At 49.7% G+C, this 18,169-nt stretch overlaps 1 long non-coding RNA gene across 1 annotated transcript in view; it reads right to left on the reverse strand.

Annotated features, from left to right (window-relative positions):
• The window catches only part of LOC147659402 (uncharacterized), a 49,942-nt gene that overhangs the window by 23,797 nt on the left and 7,976 nt on the right, over nucleotides 1-18,169 (reverse strand). The window contains exon 2 of the long non-coding RNA XR_015307269.1: nucleotides 6,932-6,976. This is a non-coding gene — a long non-coding RNA (uncharacterized LOC147659402). The remainder of the gene's footprint in view (nucleotides 1-6,931; nucleotides 6,977-18,169) is intronic.

Consider the following 18,169-nt stretch of genomic DNA (forward strand, 5'->3'; position numbering starts at 1 on the left):
CACGCAGCAAGCACAAATGGAATACCCTCTCCAGTGGACCACGGATACGGTCTGCTATTTGGGGATACATCTGCACACAGATTAGGAAATCCTCTTTATAGCCAACTATGGCACTGCGATTAGTAAGCTAGAAGACTACGTGCTTCATTGGAGCAAGCTTCCCCTGTCCCTAAAGGGGCGCATATCTATCATGAAAATGGTTTTGCTCCCTAGGTTTTTGTTCTTGTTTCTTACCTTACCAATTGTCCTCCCCAAATCATTTTTTACACGACTGCAACAACTGATGACAAAGCTAGCCTGGGCGGGCGGTCAGCCTCGCCTCCGGTGGACACTTACTATGCCTTACACAATGGGCGGGCTTGGAGGCATACTACAGAGCGGCACAGGCGTCACATTTACACACTTGGCTACACGGAGACAGAAACATACCTCATGTTCGCATGGAGACCATCTTTGCACAACCAGACACACTCCAGCACACTATTTTCCAGTCAATGGATCGTACAACGGGCATACTGGACTCTATAACAGCCACCAATCATGCATGGCACAGCCTCTTACAGATGCAGGGTGGGGCATTGCTGTACTCACCTGTGATGCCTGTTGACTGGGCCATATGGATACCGCCACTCACGGAAAAGGGAGTGATTGAAGCTTTGCATAAACTGAACGTAAACACAGCTGGAGACTTGTTCGCTGACGGAGTGGTTAAGACGTGGGAGCAGGTGCTGGGCACCAGCGAGGAGCCTCCGCTACAGACGCGATTTCAGTTCCATAGGGTGCGCAGCGCTTTGGGTGACTTGCTGGGTGGGGACATAACGGAACCCCCTGAGGTCCCTGAGCTTACACATGTAATCAAAACCGCATCACCTAGGGGGCTGCTGTCCAGTCTGTACGAGCTCACACAGACAATTACACGGTACCCACACTCTAAGGCACGGCTGGCGTGGCAGACCGACTTAGGCATGGTATTAGATGAGGACACATGGCGCTACTGCTGCACTGTCACTAAGAAGGTTTCACTCAATGGCAGACAGACTAGTCCACTTCAAGTTCTTAAACCGAGTGCCCCAGCCGTTAGGCCAACTCCTCTCCCCTTAAAGATCTTGCCCACTTCAATCAATCAATCAATCAATCAATCACAGCATTTATATAGCGCACTACTCACCCAAAGGGTCTCAAGGCGCTAGGGAGGGGGGGTCCGCTACTGCTCGAACAGCCAGGTCTTGAGTTGCTTCCTGAAGGCGAGGTGGTCCTGGGTCAGGCGGAGGTGGGTCGGGAGGGAGTTCCATGTCTTGGCGGCGAGGTAGGAGAAGGACCGACCTCCTGTGGTGGCTCTTCGGATGCGGGGGACGGCGGCGAGGGCGTGGCCGGTCGATCGAAGCTGGCGTTTGGGAGCGTAGAAGTTGAGGCGGCTGTTGTGGTATCCCGGGCCTTGGTTGTGTAGGGCTTTGTGTGCGTGGGTGAGGAGTCGGAAGGTGATTCTCTTGTTGACCGGGAGCCAGTGCAGGTCTCTCAGGTGTCCGGAGATGTGGGTGCGACGGGGGATGTCCAGGATGAGGCGTTCTGGATCCGCTGAAGTCTCTTCTGGAGCTTAGCGGTGGTTCTGGCGTAGAGGGAGTTGCCGTAGTCCAGACGGCTGGTGACGAGGGCCTGGGTGACCGTCTTCCTGGTCTCGGTGGGGATCCACCGGAAGATCTTACGTAGCATGCGCAGGATGTTGAAGCACGACGAGGAGACGGCGTTGACTTGTCTGGTCATGGAGAGGGAGGAGCCCAGGATGAAGCCCAGGTTACGTGCGTGGTCTGTTGGTTTGGGTGCGCTGCCCAGGGCGGGGGGCCACCAGGAATCGTCCCAGGCGGAGGGTAAGGATCCCAGGATGAGGACTTCCGTCTTGTCCGAGTTCAGTTTCAGGCGGCTGTTCTTCATCCATTCGGCTACCTCTTTCATCACTTCTGCCATAAGGTTCATTTTTACTTGGGAAAATAAAGAGTGCTTAGTTTGTAAACGAACAAGTGCTGGCATCAAACGTTTTTCTTTGAAGCTTGTGGCCCGTGATTAATACCAGGGCTTGATAGTATGGTTTCTACATATGCATCTTTAATCCACCATCAGTCACGCCTTTACTCGTTATCTCAGTCCTGGTACTGTGTGCGGCAGTGGAGGGTCTCTGTGCTCTGCAACCATTGCTATGTGCGCCAGTAACCAAACCGCGCGTGTCTGTGGCGCCAAATGGCACTCAAAACGTTTTCTTTAAAAAGTGAAAAGATGGTGCATTTTCACACATACAACGCCACAATAAGGGTCTTAAGGGCAGTTTGCAAATTTATTGTATTGCCTGTATTTTCATTGTTGTGTCTGACTGCTGTTGTCCGTCTTCCCCGCTGCCTGTACGTGGTCCATGCCATTTTTTCTTCCCTCTGTTCCCCTCGCTGTACCCTTGCTCTCTGCCCGGTCTTTCCTTCTGTACCCCCCGCTGCCCGTGTCTCTGCCCGTTCTGCCTTCTGTTCTTAGCTGCCCCTATATTTCTGTATTCCGGATTTTGCCTCTGTGCCATTAGTTTTTTGTGCCCGTCTGCCCTCTGTGCTACTCGTTTTTGTTCCCCTTTTGCCTTCTGTTCCACTCGTTTTTCCCTAATTTTTTGTGCCCTTCTGCCCTCTGTTCCACTGGTTTTTTTGTGCCTTTCTGCCCTCTGTTCCACTCGTTTTTTTCCTTGGTTTTGTGCCCTTTTTGCCTTCTGTTCCACTCGTTTCCCCAGCCGCTGTGACCCTGCGGCCCCGCCCCCCTGACTGCCCACTGTGACCTTTTGTTTAAGTATTGCTGTTAATCAGAGCCCCTTCACGGGCTCTGATTAACAATACTTAAACAAAAGGTCACAGTCTGCCCCGCGCTCCCACAGCCACGAGCCCCACAATCCCCAGCAGCCCCTCCTCCTTACCTGCACTCCTCACAACCGCTCCGCCACCACCCCATGGAAAAGTGCCTCATGTTCGCGCCGCTTGCTTCTTTAAAGCGGCCGGCGGCGCGACTCACGTGACGTCCGGTGCGCGCGCTCCACGAGAGGCGGTGCACGCTGACGTCAGGGGAGGTTCCCGCGCCCTGGAGGCAACGGTGGTGGCTAGACAGTTCTTAGCTGGCATCAGGTGGTTTTCTGATGTTTGCCCCCTCCAAACCCTATAGCCTCATGGGTAGAAAGTTCCCCCTCCAACTCCATGATTCTTCTACTGTAACTCCCCAACAGTGGCAGTGACGTTACTATTTCAGCTCTTCTTACACCTCCATATCATCAGAGGGCCCAAAGTTAAAAATTTATTCTGATTGTACAATTGCTTAAAAGCACGAAAGTATAACAGAACTGCACCATACAAGTATAAAAAAACACACTAAAAGGTTTTTTCTGGACAGATAAACATTGCTTAATGATTAAAAGAACTAGTTCTTTCTCTCTCTATTCTTCTCACTTACTCTATCTGTCTGCCTCTCTATCAGTGTCCCCGTCATTCTCCTGTGCTTCACCTTCCTTTGACACGCTCCTCTTATTTTCTTTCTAATGTTCCCTCTTTTCTTTTCACTACCTTTGTGCCCTCTTTCTGAGTCTCTAGCTCTCTCCCTCCCTCTCTTATATACTGTCTCTCTGCATGAACTCTCTCTTCCCTGGATTTTATCTCTACCATGTCTCATTCTCTCTCCTGCTCTCTCGACCCCCATCCCTTTCTATTGTATGTGTGAATTTTGTCGTTTCTCTCCAGTATCAGGGAAGGCTTCTGTTTCATATGCAATTGTATTTATGGCCCGCTTTGAGATATTTTAACAGAGTAAGCCATGCGTAGTTGGGAGTAAAATTAACCCGCAAAATAAAGGTAATTTCCCGTTCCGGAGTCACTGCACATTGGCTCCTGCAAACTTGTTATACTGGTTGTAAACGTTAATCACGGTTCATACTTTGAAGCGCTTAGATTATCACAATATAATGCGAAGCGCTCCCATAGGAAAACTCAATAAAGAAATGCGTTCCTGTTAAATACCGTACTGCAGGCTGGGTTCCCTGTTAAATTACTGTACAAAACCACACGCCGAACAGATAGCAGGGTCGGTCGCGCACTTGCTGCACAGATCTACTGACTGCACCCCGTGTCACGTCTGAGCCGGTCACCATTCCAGTATTTGATACAACTTACAACATTCAGTTGAGCATTAACAACGCGTCCTAGTGAAGCACACACAGGCAATTGTGCATGTAGTGTCACTACATAAAATATCCCCATTATTATTATTACACCCACCAGACTTGTGTTACTTTGGGGGTAGACTTGTGCGTTCGGAATGAGCGACAAATGTCTGACCTGACCGACGTCTGGAGCTAAGGGGTTGAATCCCAGATTGATAGGCAGGGGTGTTGGAGAAAGCCAACCGCCCCCAGATCTGTGGGCTGCCCTATCACCCCACCCCAATGTCCTTTAGGTTCCTCTGATGGGCAGCTGTGCTTGTGTTCAGACTAAGGTGCCCCGACAGAACTGCACTGAACGCGGTTCAGTTGCCCCGGATACACCCTCAGGGCCAGAGAGGGGGGGCAGGAAGTGGGTTAGTAGTTGAGGGGCTCAGCTGGAAATCTGTTTGCAGCCTGGGTTGGGAGGGTGGCGAGTGTTGTTGCATTGCCTAATAACATCCGCACACTTGGTTGTGAAACGGCTCACAACAGTATATGGTTACGGCTCAGACACACACGCAATGGCGGGGCTAGGGTGGGGACGTCCTGGTGGCAGGACCCTCTATCTGCCCCCAGTTCTTGTGTTTTTGTGTTCTGCTGCTTGCATGGGTGCTATGGTGCTTTAAACCATACTGCACCCACCATACTGCACTCTGCGCATAGTGTGATGTGCATTTATCAGCAGTAGAGACTTAAAAACAAGCCGTATCAGTCAGGGTAAACGCTCGCCAGGCAGCCGGCACCCGATTTTCACTTTTAACATTAAAATTAAAGCGCGAATGCCGCAATTATACTAAAAGTAAAGAAATAGATGTTTTTTCTGTTTCTTTACTTTTGGTATAATCGTGGCACCAGCGCTCTACTTTTAATGTTAAAAGTAAAGCATGCGTGCCAGGATTATACCCAAAGTGCGCTCATCACAATGCCGAGTTTTCTCTTTTAGAACCGTTCCACTTGGACGGCTGCCATAAAAGGTTTATCTTCTTTATGGGGCCATCTGTTTGGACCCATAAAGATGATAACACACATAAGTCAAGGAAGCCAGTCCAAGTGGGACGGCTTCAAAAGAGAAAAGAGTATATCACTAATACCTCTTTTCCAATGGCTGGCCACCGTTTAGCATGAATAGTGACGCCAGCCCATGGAAAAGAGGGGCGGGGCTTAACCTCGCTAGTGAAAGTACTCTGTAAACATAAAATCTCGCGAGCTTGACTGCGCATGTGCGCAGTTCACCACGAGACCTAAAAAATCAAGTCGAAGAGTGCATTTTGAAACACAACTTTAAGGTAAATTTGTGAAAAAGTCATAGGCTCTATGTAGTATCCTGCATATTATACTGTAAGGTGCTTTACCAGCCCTGCTCTGCCAGTGCCGGAGCTCTGACTCATTGGCATGTTGGAGTCTGATGATGCCTCGGGATATTGGGACTGAGGGAGCAGAGCGACAGATGGTCATGGGCTGAGCAGCTGACAGGCAGCTCCTGGTGGGGCTCTGATCTACCACAAATCTTCATGATGTCCTGTACCTCACAACCTGTTATCTTTATGAATAAAGCATCCTGGAATACAACCTTCCTGAGTGGACCTTCATCACTACACTCTAGAGCAACATTCCTCAAACATTCAAGTCCTCTTTTGGTGAGCATAGCAAATGAAACCTGTCACTGCAGAGGAACTGCACCGTGCCTTCTACACCGTCAGCCCTGTGCACTTCCAGCTCTATGCGTTTCCAACAATGTACTATGCCAACGCTGGACACAGCCAGAGCCCCCCTGATACAGCCAGAGGCCCCCCCTGATACAGCCAGAGGCCCCCCCGACACAGCCAGAGGCCCCCCCCCCCCGACACAGCCAGAGGCCCCCCCCCCCGACACAGCCAGAGGCCCCCCCCCCCGACACAGCCAGAGGCCCCCCCCCCCGACACAGCCAGAGGCCCCCCCCGACACAGCCAGAGGCCCCCCCCCCGACACAGCCAGAGGCCCCCCGACACAGCCAGAGGCCCCCCCGACACAGCCAGAGGCCCCCCGACACAGCCAGAGCCCCCTCCGACACAGCCAGAGCCGCCCCCGACACAGCCAGAGCCCCCTCCGACACAGCCAGAGCCCCCCCGACACAGCCAGAGCCCCCCGACACAGCCAGAGCCCCCCCGACACAGCCAGAGCCCCCTCCGACACAGCCAGAGCCCCCCCCCGACACAGCCAGAGCCCCCCCCCGACACAGCCAGAGCCCCCCCCCGACACAGCCAGAGCCCCCCCCGACACAGCCAGAGCCCCCCCGACACAGCCAGAGCCCCCCCACAGCCCCCCCGACACAGCCAGAGCCCCCGACACAGCCAGACCATTACTGTTGCAGCAGTGCTTGGTGCTCAGTCCGCGTTTCCTCCAGAGAAACTGTAGTTTAGTGAATTTGTTTTGTTAAACCGTTGGTAGTCCTCTCAGCTGCTTTCAAAGGAGTTCTGAGCTAGAAGATTCACGAGCTGTCCTTGCACCAGCAGCTTCTTTGCAGAGTTGAAAGATTAGTCAAGACAGTTCCAGTGACGCAAGTACAGCTCTGGGAGCAAACTTCAAAATATATAAAGACACTACTCAGTTTTTCGAAACTTTGTTTCCGTTGCTCAGACCCCAAATAGCACTCATGGTTCGTATTCAGAGGGTTCTTTTAGAAGAGTCTTAGGTTTAAATAATTAGAACAATAAGCGAAAACTTCCACAATAAGCGAAAACTTGCCTGTGTTGTTGCTCCAGTTGAGAGTAAAGGCGTTGTTGATTCCACCTGCATTAAAAAGAAGAGAAACGTTAATAGTTCTACCAGCAGTAGCAGATATTGATTAGTTAATAGACTGCACATTAGTTACTTTGAATTGTAATTGCATTCCTACAGGATAGTCACACATTTTGCCCTGTTGTGAAATCACTAGGAGTGAAGGAGGCGGTTCCTATATCTCAACCCCTCTTTTTGTAAATCTTTGGGTATCTTGTGTAGTCTACTTGAAGATTTCACATAGGTTCAATCTCTACATATATTCACACGGGGGACCCTTTTAAGCAGACCCTGGTGGGCTCCCTTATGGAAACTGAGCACATAATGCCTCTTCTCTGGAAGACTGGCCTTTACCCCCGGTGAACACTGCAACGCACTTTCACTCCATATTTCAATCTATGAAATAGTTTCTACATGATCGCAGCTATGGTCGAAACGCTGATCTTGGAAGGGGTAAAGTTCCATCTGCTTCATTTCAACTGTTCGCAAACTCGGGTATGTCCCTACCCCTCTCTTTGAAAGCAGACAGGAAGTAACTCACACACATCTTACCTTAGACAGGGCTACATCTCTCATCCTGTACTCAGTTTTCATTCAGCACCAAACTCACATCAATCCCCATGCAATGAAGCACTTTCACCCTGCACTCAGGCACTTATCAACCTTTATTCTTGCACAGAAAGTACTCACACCATTCTCTCTGCCTCAGACACTTATCAACCTTCATTCTTGGACAGAAAGTACTCACACCATTCTCTCTGCCTCAGACACTTATCAACCTTCATTCTTGGACAGAGTACTCACAGCATTCTCTCTGCCTCAGACACTTATCAACCTTCATTCTTGGACAGAGTACTCACAGCATTCTCTCTGCACTCGACCCTTATCAACCTTCATTCTTGCACAGAGAGGACTCACACCATTCTCTCTGCGCTCAACCTTCATTCTTGTACAGAGCGGACTCACACCATTCTCTCTGCACTCAACCTTCATTCTTGCACAGAGAGGACTCACACCATGCTCTCTGCAGTCAACCTTCATTCTTGAACAGAGAGGACTCACACCATTCTCTCTGCACTCAACCTTCATTCTTGCACAGAGAGGACTCACACCATGCTCTCTGCACTCAACCTTCATTCTTGCACAGAGAGGACTCACACCATGCTCTCTGCAGTCAACCTTCATTCTTGCACAGAGAGGACTCACACCATTCTCTCTGCACTCAACCTTCATTCTTGCACAGAGAGGACTCACACCATGCTCTCTGCAGTCAACCTTCATTCTTGCACAGAGAGGACTCACACCATTCTCTCTGCACTCAACCTTCATTCTTGCACAGAGAGGACTCACACCATGCTCTCTGCAGTCAACCTTCATTCTTGAACAGAGAGGACTCACACCATTCTCTCTGCACTCAACCTTCATTCTTGCACAGAGAGGACTCACACCATGCTCTCTGCACCTCTCAACCTTCATTCTTGCACAGAGTACTCACACCATTCTCTGCGCTCGACACTTAACCTTCATTCTTGCACAGAGAGGACTCAGACCATTCTCTCTGCACTCATTACTCTGCTCCACCACCTCTGAACGTATTATTTCCCCCCCCAGGCGAAACCTAATGCATTTACCATTGCTTGTTTTTTCAGTGTTGTTGCCCCTTGATATATTCAATGTGTTTGGTGGTGGAACCCAGTTAGAGTCTTGACAGAGCTGGGCATGGGTCTCAACTGCCTCCTTTAGCATCGCCACTGATCAAATGATTTATCGGCCATTTTTCATCCTGCAAACTCTGCCAAAATCCACTTGGGACACATGCAGGAGTGCATGGTTCATTGCACAAATGAGTTGCCATCAATATTTTGGTATCACAGATAGTGCAACTATCCAGGGTTTGAGTGTAATTGGGGCCATAGAAAGCCCCCCTCTCAGTCCCACAGGTTTATGGGAGATCTCTAGACAGGAGTGCACTGTTCCAGCTGGTTCCAGGTTCCTTCTCTGGAAATCAATAAAGTTAGGCAAAGTTTGGGATTGCTTACGGGGCTCTGCTGCCGTCTCGCTCTTTTTACAAAGGTTAGAAGCTTTGATGGCAAACGACCATTAAAGAAAGCACCTGGTTTGTTTCTCATGTGTCTGTGTCGGACTGGCCCACAGGGCGACCAGGCAGTGCCGGAGGGCTGGGGACAGGTCACTGCGACCAGGCAGTGCAAAAGGGATGGGGACAGGTCAGTGTGGGGGCAGTGTCTGAGGGCTGGGGACAGGTCATTGCGATGTTACCTGCAGCAAGCTCAAAGCCAAGCTGTCTTCCATCCCTGCCAGAGCACTTCTACAGCTGTCCTTACCAAGTCAGAACTGCCCACTTTGCTAACGTGGGCCACATTTTCAGCCAATTCTCTAATGTGGCCACGCTGAGTGTTGTGCCCGGGACTCCTTTCTGTTCCGGTTCGAGACGCTCTCTGGCTCAGTTTGACCGCATTCGTGGTCTATTCAAGCACAAGAATGGAGATTCTCTTTAAGAACAGCTGAAAGCATGTCAAAGCCACAGGCCTGCGTTCCCTGCATGCACAGGCCACATCAGGACTTGGCACACGAGGCCCAGACACAGAGGAAGGAGTCAGAAAGGGCAGTTCAATGCTAGCACTCGGGGGGGGGGGGGGCTGTGCAAGGATACTTCATGTCAGAACACTAGGGGGGGGCGCAAGGACACATCAGCTCATAGCACTCTGAGGGGTGCAAGGACACATCAGCTCATTGCACTCTGAGGAGTGCAAGGACACATCAGCTCATTGCACTCTGAGGGGTGCAAGGACACATCAGCTCATCGCTCTCTAGGGGGGTGGGGTGCAAGGATACATCAGCTCATCGCTCTCTAGGGGGGTGGGGGTGCAAGGATTCATTAGCTCAATAGATGCAGCTGGGAGAGACCACGAAGTGGCCTCTTTAAAGAAGGGGACAACATGAGACACAGCAAGGCTATAGAAAGACTTCTGGGCGCTGTGTCTCTGGGGCATGAACATGACACTCGGAGGCGCTACTGACAGACTTCTGGGCGCTGTGTCCCTGAGGCATCAACATGACACCCTAAGAGGCGCTACTCACGGACTTCTGGGTGCTGTGTCCCTGAGGCATGAACACTGACCCTCAGAGGCGCTACTGATGGACTTCTGGGCGCTGTGTCCCTGAGGCGTAAACATGACCCCCTCAGAGGCACTACTGACTGACTTCTGGGCGCTGTGTCCTTGAGGCATGAACATTGTAGGAGTAGGGTCTGCTTCCTATGGTCACCCCCACTTTTGCTGTGATTTTCTGGTTTTTCGACTTTAGTGTGGCTGTGGGCCTGCTAATCAGACCCACAGCCCAGCTGTTCTCTCTCTAAATTGATACCATGTATTTTAGGTACATACCAGATTGGGTATTGGGTCACATTTGTGAGCCCCTGTATAGTGTACCATAGGTACCCAGGGCATAGGTGTATCCAAGGCCTACCAGGGGCTGCAGCATGTATTATGCCAGCCCTGGCTGGCCCTCCAAACTGACACCACAGGCTGATCACTCAGCTTGGGTAAGGTGGTGTAATCACCCCTTACTTAGATATAGTAAATCTATATCTACCTTATATATAGACACATAGTAACCTATAAGTCACTCCTATGGCAGGCCTTAACAATCCTGGAGGCAGAGTGTTGGTTTTGTGTGAGGGTGCCATAGCAAGAGCTGAGCCCCTCTGCAGCTTTCGGAACCATCTCCTTAGATCTGTTCTATTATATAGCCATACCATATGCTCTTAAGTGCATTATAATCCTCGCGGTTAATGCTAACTTTAGTTTGGCTTTATCAAAACATGTGTAAGGTGACAAACACTTTGGAATACTACCCCCCCCCCCGCCAGTCCTGGCGGCGGGGGTAGCATTCCACCCTTCTAGAGGGAGAAGACGTGTAGTTACTGCTTTACCCGATTAAAGTTAAACAGAGCTTCAGCATCACAAATTGGATGCTGCTTCCATAGACACGAGTAACCTCCTGCTGCTGGGGGAAACTCCAGCAAAGAGCCTGGACAATAGGTTTCCTGTCGAGGGAGGTGCTAGCACCTCCCGAGACAGCCTGTAGTGTATTGGGGCAGGGTGGGTTGAATGGAAAGATGCTTTTCCAGACATTGCCGGGGGCACACAAGGTGCTCCATGCATAGCCCGGTTCAAACCAGTTGCTGGGGCACTCCAGCACTGCTCTGACGCAAAACTGGACAAAGGGAAAGGGGTGTAACCACCCCCTTCCCAGGTCCACCCATAGGAGGGACCTAGCAGGTAATCCAGCCCTTTAGTTTAGTATAAAGATAGGAGCTGTGTCCCCAGGACTTTAGATTATCCTGGAATGAAACTGATACAGAACTCTTGGACCTTCGACGTTCTATTTCGACGAGAAGACTGAAGACATCTCCCTTGTGGTCAAAGAGTGACCACCCTGTGCAAACAGGCACCACCAGGAACTTGCCGGTCTGCTTTGTCGACGCTCCTGCCAGAATCCGAAGACTCAGCGACACAGGAACTGGACTTCCAGACTTCCCTGACTCAGATCCACATCCACAGTAAAGCTGAGACCAGTGGTTGACACGAGACATGTGGAACCGGACACCCTGGACATCCTGCATTTTGCTAACTGCATTGACTCCTGAGGTAACTTGAAGTTGTGCATTGGGGTACGAGAAGCCCCAGACCAGATCACAGTTTGCTCCAAACTCACCCCTTTACGAGTGTCACGTGGGGCTGCTCCTGCATTTCAGCTTGACACGTCTTTCCAGTTGCTAGCCCGCTGGCTAGTTTGCCCTCTGAAGACTTTCTATTGAATTTACAACACTGGCCTGGTTGCTGCAGGCTTGCTCCAGCTTTCCTCCAAAGGAGAAGCGCCCAAGACCGTGCTGGTCTGACTCGAAGCCAATATTCACTTCCTGCATGGGTTGCGTTTGCCAAAGCTTGTTGTGTCCAATCTGGATACCGATGCCGCAGTCAACTAGACTTTTTGTGGGACAGTTCGAATCCAGCTCCTGGTCATCGTCAACACCTCCTGGTCCTCGTGGCTGCAGAGACAAGCTTTACCTCTTCACCTGAAATCTCCTCTACAATGCCTGGTTCCTTTCTGGTTCCTTCCGGGTCACTGGCTAGTGACCCAGACTCTGCCCTCTCTGCTTTCAGGTTCTTCAGTTTCTCGATCCACCTGGACACTTTTCCTCTGGTAGCCTGCAGCACTTCTTTGCAGATTTCCATATAAAACATTGACAAAACTAGACATCAAAAAGCACCTATGCACCCGGCTTCCCTGGGTGAGGTAACACGAGTACTCCGGTGCTCCCGTGGGTCTTGACTCTTGAAGTGTCCTAGTCTAAAGGGGTTTTGTCGTAGTCCATCCGGAAGTGCCCTAAAACTGTAACTTTGTAACTTTTACGTTCCCATTTGTCAATGGCAACTCGCGATTGTTTAGACACTGGATGTGTCTCCCGTTGGTCTCCTACCTCCTATCCTTTGGTTGTCTAGTGTAGCCCCAGCGATTCTCTAGGCCCTAGGCCTGCTCACTATTTATCGTGGTTCTTATACCCCTATTTTAGTATATGGTTTGTGAGGCCTCTAGGGCATTACTGTAAATTGTGCAACTTATCCTATGCTAATTAAGTAACTTGTGATGTACTTTTACCTCTAACCTCAAAGAGTGCAGAGGGGTTGTGTTAGAAATAAATACATATATATTTGATATATACCTCGTGTGGTGTCCTTTCATTTGTTATTCAAGGGATTATAATTGGTAAAAAACAGCTTCACATGCTATTTGGAGTTTAGCCAAGACTGCATGCGAGCTCTGCCATATTTATAAATAATGTTGCCATAACTGAAATGCTGCAAGCTCCCAAGAAGGCCGGTGGGGTCTATCGAATCTGGATCACACAATTCGCGGCAGTCTATTTTGCGAGCGCCAGCTGCCATATGCCCATTGCACAAGTTCATTCATGCCCCCTCTTGTGGCCCGGCCATGGCATGAGAGAGACTCAAGTCTCGCCTGTACTCTCTCAGATGCCCCCGCCGCTTCTGCCTAGTTCCTCCTGACGTCACATGACTGCACTCTACGCCGGCACATCCGGACTATTGAACCCGGCCTCCATGGTGCCACACCGGTGATTGACAGCTGCAGTATCGACTGCTTAGAGGGCAGCCCCCCCCTGTGTGTGCGTTAGACCTGGCACCTTGGCGTGAGTCTCCCTTCCACTTTTTGCTGATGTGCCTCAGATGTTTTGCTGGTGTTAGCTGCTCAGGGCACTGCGCCACAGCCAATCCGTGCAGCAGTGCAAGTGCTCCCAATATAAAGTGTACCTGTAATTGATCTCCATGATTGGCTCATTGGATTTACTGTCAGTCCCCAGTAAAGTGCACCAGGAGTGCCAGGGCTTGTAAATACCAATACTGCTAGTGGGCCTGCAGCGCTGGTTGCGCCACCCACAGAAGCAGCCTTTTTAAAATGTGTGCAGTCTGGTACTGTCATGCACACACTTGCCAGCCCCTAAACCTTCCCTTTACTTCATATTAGTCACCACTATGGTAGGCCCAAGGGCAGGGTGCACTGTAAGTGTAAGGTAGGACAAGCCCTGATGTGTATGGCATGTCCTTATAGTGAATTACTGCCAAATTCGTATTTCACTATTGTAAGGCTACCTGTTCTCTTAGGCCGAGATGGGCTGCTGGAATTATTACACTCTATAATCCCAGCAGGCCCAGGGAACATGGTAGAAAGTCAAGTTTAATATGCCTGAACTCAGAATAATATACTTCTTTTAGTAAAGTTTATTTTAATATCCTGTGTTTGCAAATGCTACTTTTAGAAAGTTCGTGTTAGCATTTGCTTGCCTAACCATTTCAGCCTGCCTCTGCTTGGATGTGTATCTGACTGTCTGGGATATGTGAGTGACAGGGCTGGGGGATGACAGGTGGTGAATGCCAGGATTACACCTTAGTGGGAGGTGGGAGTGCCCGTGGACTCTGAATAGGGCTGTGCTCTGCCATCACAATGCTGGCTCCGCCCCTGGGGAGTGACTGATGACTCAGCCGACACCTGGCCCAGGGAGGGAGAAGCACTGTCAACAAGGTACTCCTGGCTGCCCCTGTCCTTACAATGCTGGCTCGACCTCCTGTGGAGCGTCTGATGTGCCTGCCCCTCGCACTGAAAGAAGACACCAGAGTACACCCAACAAAGTGCTCAGAGACTGAAAGAAGTTATGCAGAGGCCCCCCTGGCCTGTAAGAACAAAGAAAATGCTGTATAAAAGTAGGAGCCCTGCTCCTTGTAAATCCGATCCTGTTGACGCCAAGAAGAAACTCTGCCTGAAGAGAAGGGCCTGGAAAAAGCTGCATGGAGAAGTATTGTCTCTAATCCTGAGAGACTGGCCTGTGGTGGGTGCCTTGCTGCAGAAGGAGAGAGGAAGGAAAAGACTAAGACTTTTTGAACTACTTGTGCATTAGACAATCTCCAAGGGCTTGCTGTGGAACTTGCCCCCTGAACTGTGCCCCAGGAACAGTGGGCGCTACTCCTCCTGGAAAGAGAAGCTGCCGGGCGGGCCCCAGCTGACATCGCAAAGACCAGCCTCGCTGGCCCAAGCAACGTACCTGTCGCCTGCCTAACTGCAGAACTCCACAGAAGAAGAAGTTGCCCTGAAGCCCCAGCGCAACCGTTCGTAAACTGCAGCGGCACGGGGAGAGAAGGAATACACGCTGAGCGTAGAGAGGCTTTGTTCGCGTCTCACACTGCTGCCCGGGGCCCTGCCCCCTCTTGCCAGACCAGGAGCCCTTCGCCGAAAGACCTGACCCTCAATGCAACGCTGCCCTCCTGAGCCGAGCCGTAGCTCGAATCTACAGAGGAAGACACCGCGACGTGGGACCTGGAATCGACACCGGCATTGTCCGCCCCGGAACCCCCCTCTCAAGTACTCTAGGGTACTGTTTTGCTATTGAGGTCCGCCGCCCTCTGGACACGGAGTCCGCGAGGCGCGCACCCCTCGTCCCCTGTTGGCCCCCCGCTTTGTGCGCTCTGAACTGTGAGACTCCGTGAAGCCATCCCGCAGCTCAGTTCGAGTCGTACAGCCACCCGAACGCCTCGTACTCTCACCGCGCGTTACGCGTGACACACGACACACGCGAGAGTTCGCAAGGCCCTTTTGCCGGTGGTATTACGGGACACCTCTCAGCCCTACGAGGTGCACTAACTCTCCCAAAGGGAGTCGGTACACTGCAAACCATGCCCAAGTCCTTGAGCGGCCACTTCTAAAAGATTGCCACACTTGACTGTCCGCTTTTTGAAGTTTCCAGACTCTGTGCTCATCATCCTAGTTAAGTTGATCAAGCCTGGAGTGTGCACTGAGAATTGTGCGCTTGTGGCTGGGAGGCCGGTACTTCTCATTCCGGCCATTGTAGTGTACGCCGCGCACACCTGCTCACGTGAAAGGCGCGAGGGTTGATTGGGCCTTGAATTAGGAACCGAAAGAAGCGCACAGAAGCGCTAGGGAGCAATGTACTCTCCTGGAACTGGGTAGAAGGACCCAAAGATTGCCTTCAAGAACTGTGGCACCCCTTTTGAAGTGTAAGAACTATTTTTAAAGCTGAACAAGAACTGTGGCAACCTGAACAAGCAACTGGAACCATTTTGAACTGTACAAAGACTGTATTTACAAGCCTGCTTTAAATCTATGTAAAGGAGATATATTTTTACAAGAATACAGTCTGGTGTCATTGTGTGGTGGGTTGGTGGTTAGTGTGTGTGATACTGCAAATGTTTAACCCTATGTGCTCTAAAGATTAGCCTTGACTGCTTGTGCCACACTACCTAGAGGGTAAGCAAGGGTTATTTTTAGAGGGTAATCCTTCGCCCTGACTTAGAGAAGAGGGTCCCTGCTTGTCGCAAGTACATACCTGTGCCAACCAGAGAGCCCCAATTCTAACATTGGACGCAGCGGTAAGGATCACGAATTTACATTTGCAGTGTCCATGCAGTGATTATTGACCATTGCATAGTGATACAATCCAGTAACTTAGCCACAGACTTTTTAATTTTTTTCTTTGCTGGAAGAAGATCCCTTTTGTTTGAAGCCATGCCTGGCACAAACAGCGTGGAGAGGGCAATATCTGTAGCCTCTGAGGTGTTGGAGATAGAATGGGATGCGTCAAAGTTGGATGACTACACAAAAAAAGAACTGACGTTCTTTTGCAAAAAATTCAAGGTTCCACGTACAGGGTGCAAGAACAAGGAGGATTACTACAAGGCCCTGAAAGCCTGGATCAGGCCCGGACTGGGAACTCAAAGCAGCCCTGGCAAATTGTCAGACCAGCCCCTGTCCGGCGCGTTGCGTGCGAGCGAGCTTGATTACTACTAGGGAATTTGGGGGGGAAATTTTGGGAAAAAACCCACCAAAATGGTGCATTTTACAGCACATTTTTAATTACATATTTAATTGTATCAACTTTTAAAGCACAGTAAATAGTAGGTGATGACCTTAAAGAGCACCAGGTTACCCACCCAGTCATACGTACCCAGAGACATTCTTACAGAGAGCACCAAAAATAGACACAAGGAGTGAATCAGAGAGAACAAAGTAAAAGTGAGACCAGCCCCCATATGGTGTGTAGCGAGCAAGCGCAGTGAGCAACCACTACTAGGGGGAGTCTGGGGGGTTTTCGCCCCCAAGAAAATGTTGGGGACAGAAAGGCCAAAACAATGCATTTTCACACATTTTTCATTACATATTAGATTGTATTAACTTTTAAAGCATACTAAATGATCACCTTATGGAGCACCAGGATACCCAGTCATAAATCACAGACATTCCTACAGAGAACGCTAAAAAATGAAATGTCGAGCACAAAATGTATTATTAATATAAAATAGTATAAAGACATTTAAAAAAACACTTAACTTCAAACAACTGTGCAAAGGTTCAGAGGATAAAATGTTCAAGACAATGTGCAAACATTACATGATTTTTATATCCTGAGGGCAGAAACTGTGGCAATGTCACACAAGAGCATCTTATAACTAGCACCTAGGGCACAGAGGCCAGAAGTACTGGAAACATCACACCCAGGCCTGGTCACACCGGGCCAGAAAACATGGAAACGTTACACATATGCACCCAGACCAGTAAGCATGGAAATATCAAACATAGGCACCCCGGCCAGAAAGCATGGAAACGTCACACATAAGTTACCAGAAAGCATGGAAATGTCTAACACGGCCCCTGGCCAGAAAGAATGAAAAATTCACACAAAGGCACCCAGACAAGTGGCACTGGGACACTTTTCAGAGTGTGGGTGCTGCCTGCAATGTTGCCTGTACATCACTAAAGTCATGGGATTGTGAAACATTCTAGAATCACACACAGAACAAGGGTAGCAATTGAATCTCACCTATTCTGGGGCATATAAAACTTAAAAGTATATGCCAAACCGTTTAAATACACTGTACCCTGCTTTATGGACAGGGCTTGCACTAGTCGTGACATGTAAATAAGCACCTGCGTGGGTCAAGGGTTTAAAGTGCAGGGGCCCAGTCTTTAACCCCTTTGAAAAGGAGTACAAATAGTAAACTCTGACATGAAGAAGGCAGAGCCGGCTTTAGCGCTGGTGGCGCCAGGGGCAACAGTCTTTTTTGGCACTCCCCATCATCTCCTTCTCCGAGGAATCCCTTGCCAACACCCTCCAACAGTGCCCTTCTTCTCTGCATAGCCATTCTCATAGGCATTTCATTTGTTTTTCATAGCGCTACTCTTACCAGGCAGTGTAGGTTGTGTGAGCACTTTACAACACACACCCATTACATATGGAGACAATTAATTATATGTGTGTAAAATCAGTCTTTATGAAATAATACATAAGACAATGTGAATTGCAGGGTGTAGAAATCACTTATCACCCACACTGGTAGGCAGTACATTTTAAGAATGAATTCTGGAGAAGCACAAACTCAGGATTAAAAAGGTACCTCAGTGGTTGGGGTTGGCTTTAATATTAAGAATATATTTCTACCCAAACAAACTTTTTTTAGCAGCATTTTTTTATAATGAGAAACTGGGGAAAAAATAATGTTCTAACCTATAGCATGCAGTTTGCCTGCAGCTCTTTGATGACAGTTTATTGGTCATTGCGTTATATTAGGAACTGCTGGTTACAAAAACATGTCTGTG

This window comes from Lissotriton vulgaris, unplaced genomic scaffold (assembly GCF_964263255.1).
Source record: "Lissotriton vulgaris unplaced genomic scaffold, aLisVul1.2 SCAFFOLD_369, whole genome shotgun sequence".
NCBI lineage: Eukaryota > Metazoa > Chordata > Amphibia > Caudata > Salamandridae > Lissotriton > Lissotriton vulgaris.